Below are 6909 nucleotides of genomic sequence, written 5' to 3'. Positions count from 1 at the left end.
TCTATTTGTGAAGTTTATTAAACTAGCACTTGTGATATACTAAGGCAAATTCAACTGTCTGTACTACATACACACACACAAATCAGAAATTCTCATTTAGAATTTGTCATCAGAAAAATATGTGCATCTTACATGTTTTAATCAACAATTTTTTCTAGCATAATGGGAATGTTATGATGATGATAAGGAGTTCAGTGATGATGAATGATTTGCTTCATTTTAATTATTTTATTTTTTAAAACATTATGTAAAAAATGACTTGGTATCATCCATTCCTTCTTTGATTATATATTTGTGATTATTATTGTATACACACCATTAAACAGTATTATAATTTAAGATTGGCATATTACACACAATCATTGCTATGGGCTGGTGCAATTGGATCCTGAAATACTCAAGTTTTGGTGTTAACTAATATTATAGTTAAAATATAACTCTTGGTTTTTTTGGTTAAGTTTAAAGCATTAAATTTTCAAGTCTTGAAATAGTTTCTATTTTTACACAAAATTGCATGAGAAGTAATTGAAATAATTTTGGTCACACTAGTATTTTAATTATAGTTACATTAGATGGAATGCTACTTTAACTATGACCTGCCAAAAGTATTAAATACAGCTTTATTTCTTTCATAGCTATGCACATACTACATTATCATAAACATTCTCATACTTTTACACCATTTTTTTCATATCTTATTAAAAGTATATTCAACAATAAAATGCATTATATTTCACATATTATTAATACCATTAAAACATTTTCTCATCTAATAACTTTTACTAAATGTATGTTTACAATTGTATTATTAATAAAATTCTGACAGTATTCATTCTCTTTTTAAAATTGAGAAATATTTTTTGCTGATGTGTGGTAGAGATAAAAGAAAAAAAAAAGAAATTTTCAAAATATTTTATATCTGACTTTTAAAATGTTTTATATGAAACTGTGATAAATATTTTCTCAATTAGAATGACTCACACTATTCATAAATTGATATCATAAATTGGTCTTTAATAACAAAGTTCTTTTGTTTTATCTAGAAGAATAATTTTATTTGTTATGTTTATCATCTGATAATGACCAATCAAACAAAATTTTCCAGTTTCAATTTGTTTAGAAGATAAAATAACTGCTTCTATGAAAATCCCCAAATTTTAACTATTTTATTTTTCTCTCACACACATGCCTTTTCCAATAGGGAAGTCAACTGTTTAATTAAAAGAATTTAACTTTACAATCTCATCAAGTTGTCCTAGTGATTTCTTGATGTCTTGTTTCACAGCAGTGAAGTAAATGACTGAAGGATCTTTTTTTTTTTTTTATACAAATCCTCTCAAGTTAAAAATATTATGAATGCTCTAAATTAATTATAATCACTAAATGCTATATCATTGTTTCTGTATATATCTACAGAATAAAGACATGTATCAGTGTTTTATTATTATTTTTTCTTTTTTATGTGTTTCTGTTATTCAGCTTTTTTTTATTCCACCTACTGGATGAAGCCTTAGTATATCATTGCCAGTTTATTTACACTGGCCAGAGAGCAATTGATGATACTGGCCAATTGTGGGTTGGACAAAATTGTTATGTGATTAACCTTGGTCCTTGGTAATCTTTCAAAATTATTGACCTTCCAAATATGCATATTGCCTAACTCCCCAATCAATGATGAAAATATATATCTGTGATCCTACATGGTGTATAAAATCACAAGTTGCAAATGTAATAAACACTACATTGGAAGTACCATCAGGCAAGTACATATATGAGTTAAAGAACAACTTTATACTAATGCTTCTTGTGTCCAAAACACAAGCACCTATTGAAATTCAATTTCCAAGATATCCAGGTTTCCATTGACACCACAGAATGAAACATTAGGAAGCTAAGAAGCTATCATAGTTAGCAAGACCAAACCACATACCAACAACAGAACTAAGTTGCATGCAGCTGATTGACTATGATGGCAATTTTATCTTGTGCGTGTAATGAAACCCTGAATATACACACACAACTGAACAGGGAAGTCTGCTCACAACGACTGAAGATTTCTTGAAGAAGGAGTCTTTACCCAAAATATTGAAATACAAGTTAAAAAAGTACAAACCTTATACTTGTATTATTTCTTATAACTTGCATTGTTTTGGCATTAAAATATTAAAAACATTTATATCTATCTACCTACCTATCTATCTGTCTGTCTGTCTGCCTATCTATCTATCTATCTATCTATCTATCTATTTGTGTGTGTGTTTGAAATAATGAAGAAAAGAATGTAGAGGTGAACAGATTGTTAAACAGTATAAGTAGGTTACTATTGATTGATTAGAAGTTTATAAGGAAATAGAAATAACAAGTTAGTGAAAGTTTCCTAGAGAATTCAGTGAGCTGATTTTCTGTAAGGAATAAGATAAATCCAACAGTGAGAAAGAGAATATTTTGGATCTTGTTCAAAACGGGGGCACCAGTATTTTCTTAATGAAACACTTTGAAACTTGGGACACTGGTAGAATGTGTCATATAAAATATCTTTTTCTCTTAGTCTTCTTAACAAAAAAACGTACATCGCAAGTTATTTTATGTTAAAGTTGTCGTATTTCTGTAATTTCAACCAATGACTGACGTCCATTCAGCCGAATACATTAAATGCTGACTACGTAAACAAACGATTCTCAAACGATTCTGGCGGTGATAAAATTATTATTTCCTTGTCAAAAAATGGCTGAAGCATATTGGCAGTAGGATTAGGGTTAGGGTTAGGCAGTAACTAATAAACCTTTCATACAGTTCAGGCAGATGTTAACGAAATTATAAATGGAGATTAAATACGCTTTACACCGCTTAAACTGCCAAAGGAGTAAGTGTAAACAGCTGAATACTTGTCAGTGATTGGTTGAAATTATCGAAATAAGACAATTTTTTACATGAAATAAATTCGAATACAAAAATTTTTTTCTGTTCTATAACACAAAATAGATAAGTATATGAAGTTTGAAAGTCTTTCGGTACCAAAAACACTACATAAAACATTAATGAAAACTGGTGCCCCCGTTTTGAACAAGATCCAATATTTTTTCACTCCTCACAACAAATCGACTTTTCTGCAAACTCATTCTCGATTATTTTTTGACAGACCAGTATAGATCAGTTTTCTCATATTTTAATGTAGGGTTTATACAAGAACAAATATATATCTATACTCTAATAAAACTTTTTAAAAAAAGCTACTTATTAATTAGTATGTATATGTAACTTATTAAAGTCTATTCTGTCCAGAAATTTCTTATAAATTACTATTTTAATATGCTTTTATCAAAATGTGGTTTTGAAAGTTTTTTATTATTGAAGATTTCAGCTTCAATAATAAAAACCTAGTTTTTATTCACTGCAACATAGTTATATTACACTGTGAGACAACTTCTTTGAATGTTTTTGTCCATACTTTGGCATAAAAACAGAAACGTACACCACTTAACTTTCTGAAAAATTGATATTTTTAAGTGAAATTTTCTACAAATATATTTCAGATGATGTATATTATAATATCAAAATTTAATGGGGGGGAAAATTAGAGGTGGGTTGCAATATTTTACGCATCTTGACTTGGTTTCCTCAAACATTTTAATGATGCAAATTACAGTTATGTTGAAAAAAAATTACTTTTGTGGGCTATTCCATCATTTCCTGAAAATTTTCTGAACAAAATCCTTGTAAAAAAAAATATAGATAAAATGCTAACAATAATTATTAAATACATATTTCTTTCATTATTTAATTGTAGTTGTCTGTCTTTATGTTCTGAGTTCAAATTCTGCCAATGTTGACTTTGCCTTTCATCCTTTCAGGGTCGATAAATTAAGTACCAGTTGCTTACTGGGGTTGATCTAATTGACTGGCCCCCTCCCCCAAAATTTCGGGCCTTGTGCCTAGAGTAGAAAAGATTATTTTATAGTAGTCTTAATCTTTGTGCTTTAAACAAGCTCAAAAGTAACCAATCCTCTAGCATACTAAATATGCTAGAAACAACAGGGATCATGTGGACTTCAGAACTAATTTTTTTCACTATAATTGTAATTTACATTATCAAAACATATGAAAAAACAGAGTCAAAATGCATAAAATATCTGCCCCCGCCCACTTTTTCTTTTCTTCTTCCTATAAAATTGTAATCATCGGAAATATATTTGTAAAAAATTTCCATTTTTCAGAAAGTTATAAGAAAACAAAGTTGGTAGTGGGAGTTGGGGGAGGGGACACCTTTCTGTAGTTATTTAGTGAACAAGTGGAGCATTATTAGGCAAATTAAGGACCCAAAAGAAAATTGGATATAAGAAATCAGAAAAATTTCACAAATTGGGAATCAAAAATGTAAATATCATTTGGTGAAGAGCAGAAAACTGTCTGGAAAGCAGTCTTTCTGCTAGCATTTATAAAGACTAACATATTTTTATTTTTCAATTATATTATATGAGTAACGTTGTCATGGTGATTTGAACTCATGACAATTTTGCTGATTGGAGAAAACAGTGTCCAGAATATACTGAGCTTATACATTTCCTATGCCGGAGTGGGTTCCAACACAGCAAAATAATGGAGCACTAATTAATTGTACAGAAGTCTTGATGCATCTTACATCTGTAAGCTATACCTCCACAGCTTTGTTAACTGACCTATTGAAAATTAACCAACTTCACCAGCACACTAATTGGAAATGAATTGTTAATCCTTTAGCAGATGTTTTGGGCCCCTCATTATTCAGTCTAGAGCCAAATTAATGAACTTGCTCAAAATAACATTTTAATCAGATTCATTTATTATGAATTATTCTCTTTTGAACTGACTCATATCATAAAAATTCATTCTTTCCTTCACTTTTCTCATAACCAGGTTTCAAAAAAAGTGCTGAGGTTGATTTTGACTAAACTTTTGAGACAGTGCCCCAGCATGGCCACAGTCTAGTGGCTGAAACAAGTAAAAGATAAATATATATTGAGTCATCCCATAAATAATGCGGTTTTTTTATACTTCTTTTATTTTTCAAAATTAAGATAAACAAATTCCATTTTTAATCTAAAATATACTCTCCTTCATTTTCTACAATGCTCTTCCATCTATCTGTTAGACATGCAAGGCCGCTTTTCCAAAATTCACTTGTTCGTAATGGAAAATACTCCTCCAATACTATCCTGACCTTGTCTACAGAATTTATATATTTTACGTCCAAATGATTTTGAAGACTGCGGAATAAATAATAATCAGATAGGGCAATGTCTGGCAAATATGGTGGGTGGGGCATCGTTTCTCATTCAAACTGCTCCAGCCTTTGGAATGCCATCCTCACTGTATGTGGCTGAGCATTATCCTGATGGAAGACACCTTTCATCATGAAACCAAAGATGGTCGTTTTTCTTCTAGCGCTGACTTCAATGACTGGTTGAAACACCAAATCCAAGCTTCTCTGCTAGTTCCTCAACAGTTACGATGGGATTTTGTTCCACCAAGGTTTACAGGACATCCTCATCAAGCTCTACAGATCTTTTAGGATGAGGTTCGTCTTCTAGGCTGCAGTTTCTGGCTCAGAATTTCTGGAACTACCGCTGACACTGGTTTATGCTTATTGTCCAATCCTCATATACTGCATTGATATTCCTTACACTTTCCATTGCATTGTTGCCTTTATTGAACTCATAATGCAAAATATGCCGAATATGCTCTTTTGTCACTTCCATTATAGCTTTAAAAAAATAACTGTTAAAATTGAACTGCACTCTAAAACTTACACTAAGGATAAGGACAAGGGAAAATTACTACCTTCTTTTATAGCACTTATATATACTTCACATTCAAATTTTAATGCCCCACGATTGTTTGCATTGCTTTCTGACAAAAGTCAAGACACATATTAGGTCTGATCAATAAGTATCCGGACTGTTGCCATAGTAACGAAACAAAAAGCATGCAGAGTAAAGCTGCTTGGCAGAGATTGACCTTGAATTCTGTTGTGCATATGCACTAAGTTTTAACGTTCTAGCTCACTTGCGCTGTTTACAACAGTGCTTGGAATGAAGGTGTGTAGCGTGTGACCATTGCATTGACCATAACAGAGAAAGTTGTCATGGCGATACCTGCTCAGAGGCCTATGCAAAATTGCAGAAAGTGTATGGAGAGGAGTGTATGAGCTGCACCCAAGTGTACAAGTGGTTCAGATGTTTCCAAGATGGCCAAAAAAATGTTGATATTGACGAACATTCTGGGAGACCGGCAACCAACATAACTGAGAAAAGCATCGCAGATGTGCATGCAACTGTGAGGGGAAATCATCAAATCACCATCTGTGAGTTATCAGAGGATATGCAGATTAATTACGGTTCAGTTCAGTCCATTATCGCTGAAGATTTGGGTATGAGATGCATGTCTGCCAAGTTTGAGCTAAAATTGCTTTCAGCTGACCAAAAAGATACCCAGGTTTCAGTTGCACAAGATCTCGATTGTGTTGAGAATGATGAAAAGTTTTTGAAAACTTTGCATAAGCCTCTGAGCAGGTATCACCAAGCTTCTATCAATATTTGTAAACAACACGTGTTATGTCTCCAATAATTTTCTTCCATGTAAATAAATCTTATTTAGCTGTTATTTTTAGCACACCTCACAACCACCAGTGTTTAATGCAAATACAATAAACATGTTACATGCGATAGACACACAACAATTTTAAACAAAGATTTAAAAGAATTAGATAAAAGTTCTCCAGTAATTTTCTTTCATGTAAATAACTGTTTATGTTAATTTAAAAGAAAAAAAAACAGTTAGTTTTAAATCTCTGAGCGAGATGTTGGCAAATAAAGTTTAATTTGAAAGATTTATCCCAAAACTCTTATTTAGCTGTTATTTTTAGCACACCTC

The sequence above is a fragment of the Octopus bimaculoides genome, chromosome 1 (assembly GCF_046866305.1).
Source record: "Octopus bimaculoides isolate indiv1 chromosome 1, ASM4686630v1, whole genome shotgun sequence".
In the NCBI taxonomy this organism is placed as follows: Eukaryota; Metazoa; Mollusca; class Cephalopoda; order Octopoda; family Octopodidae; genus Octopus; species Octopus bimaculoides.
Note: the sequence above shows the minus strand (reverse complement) of the source record.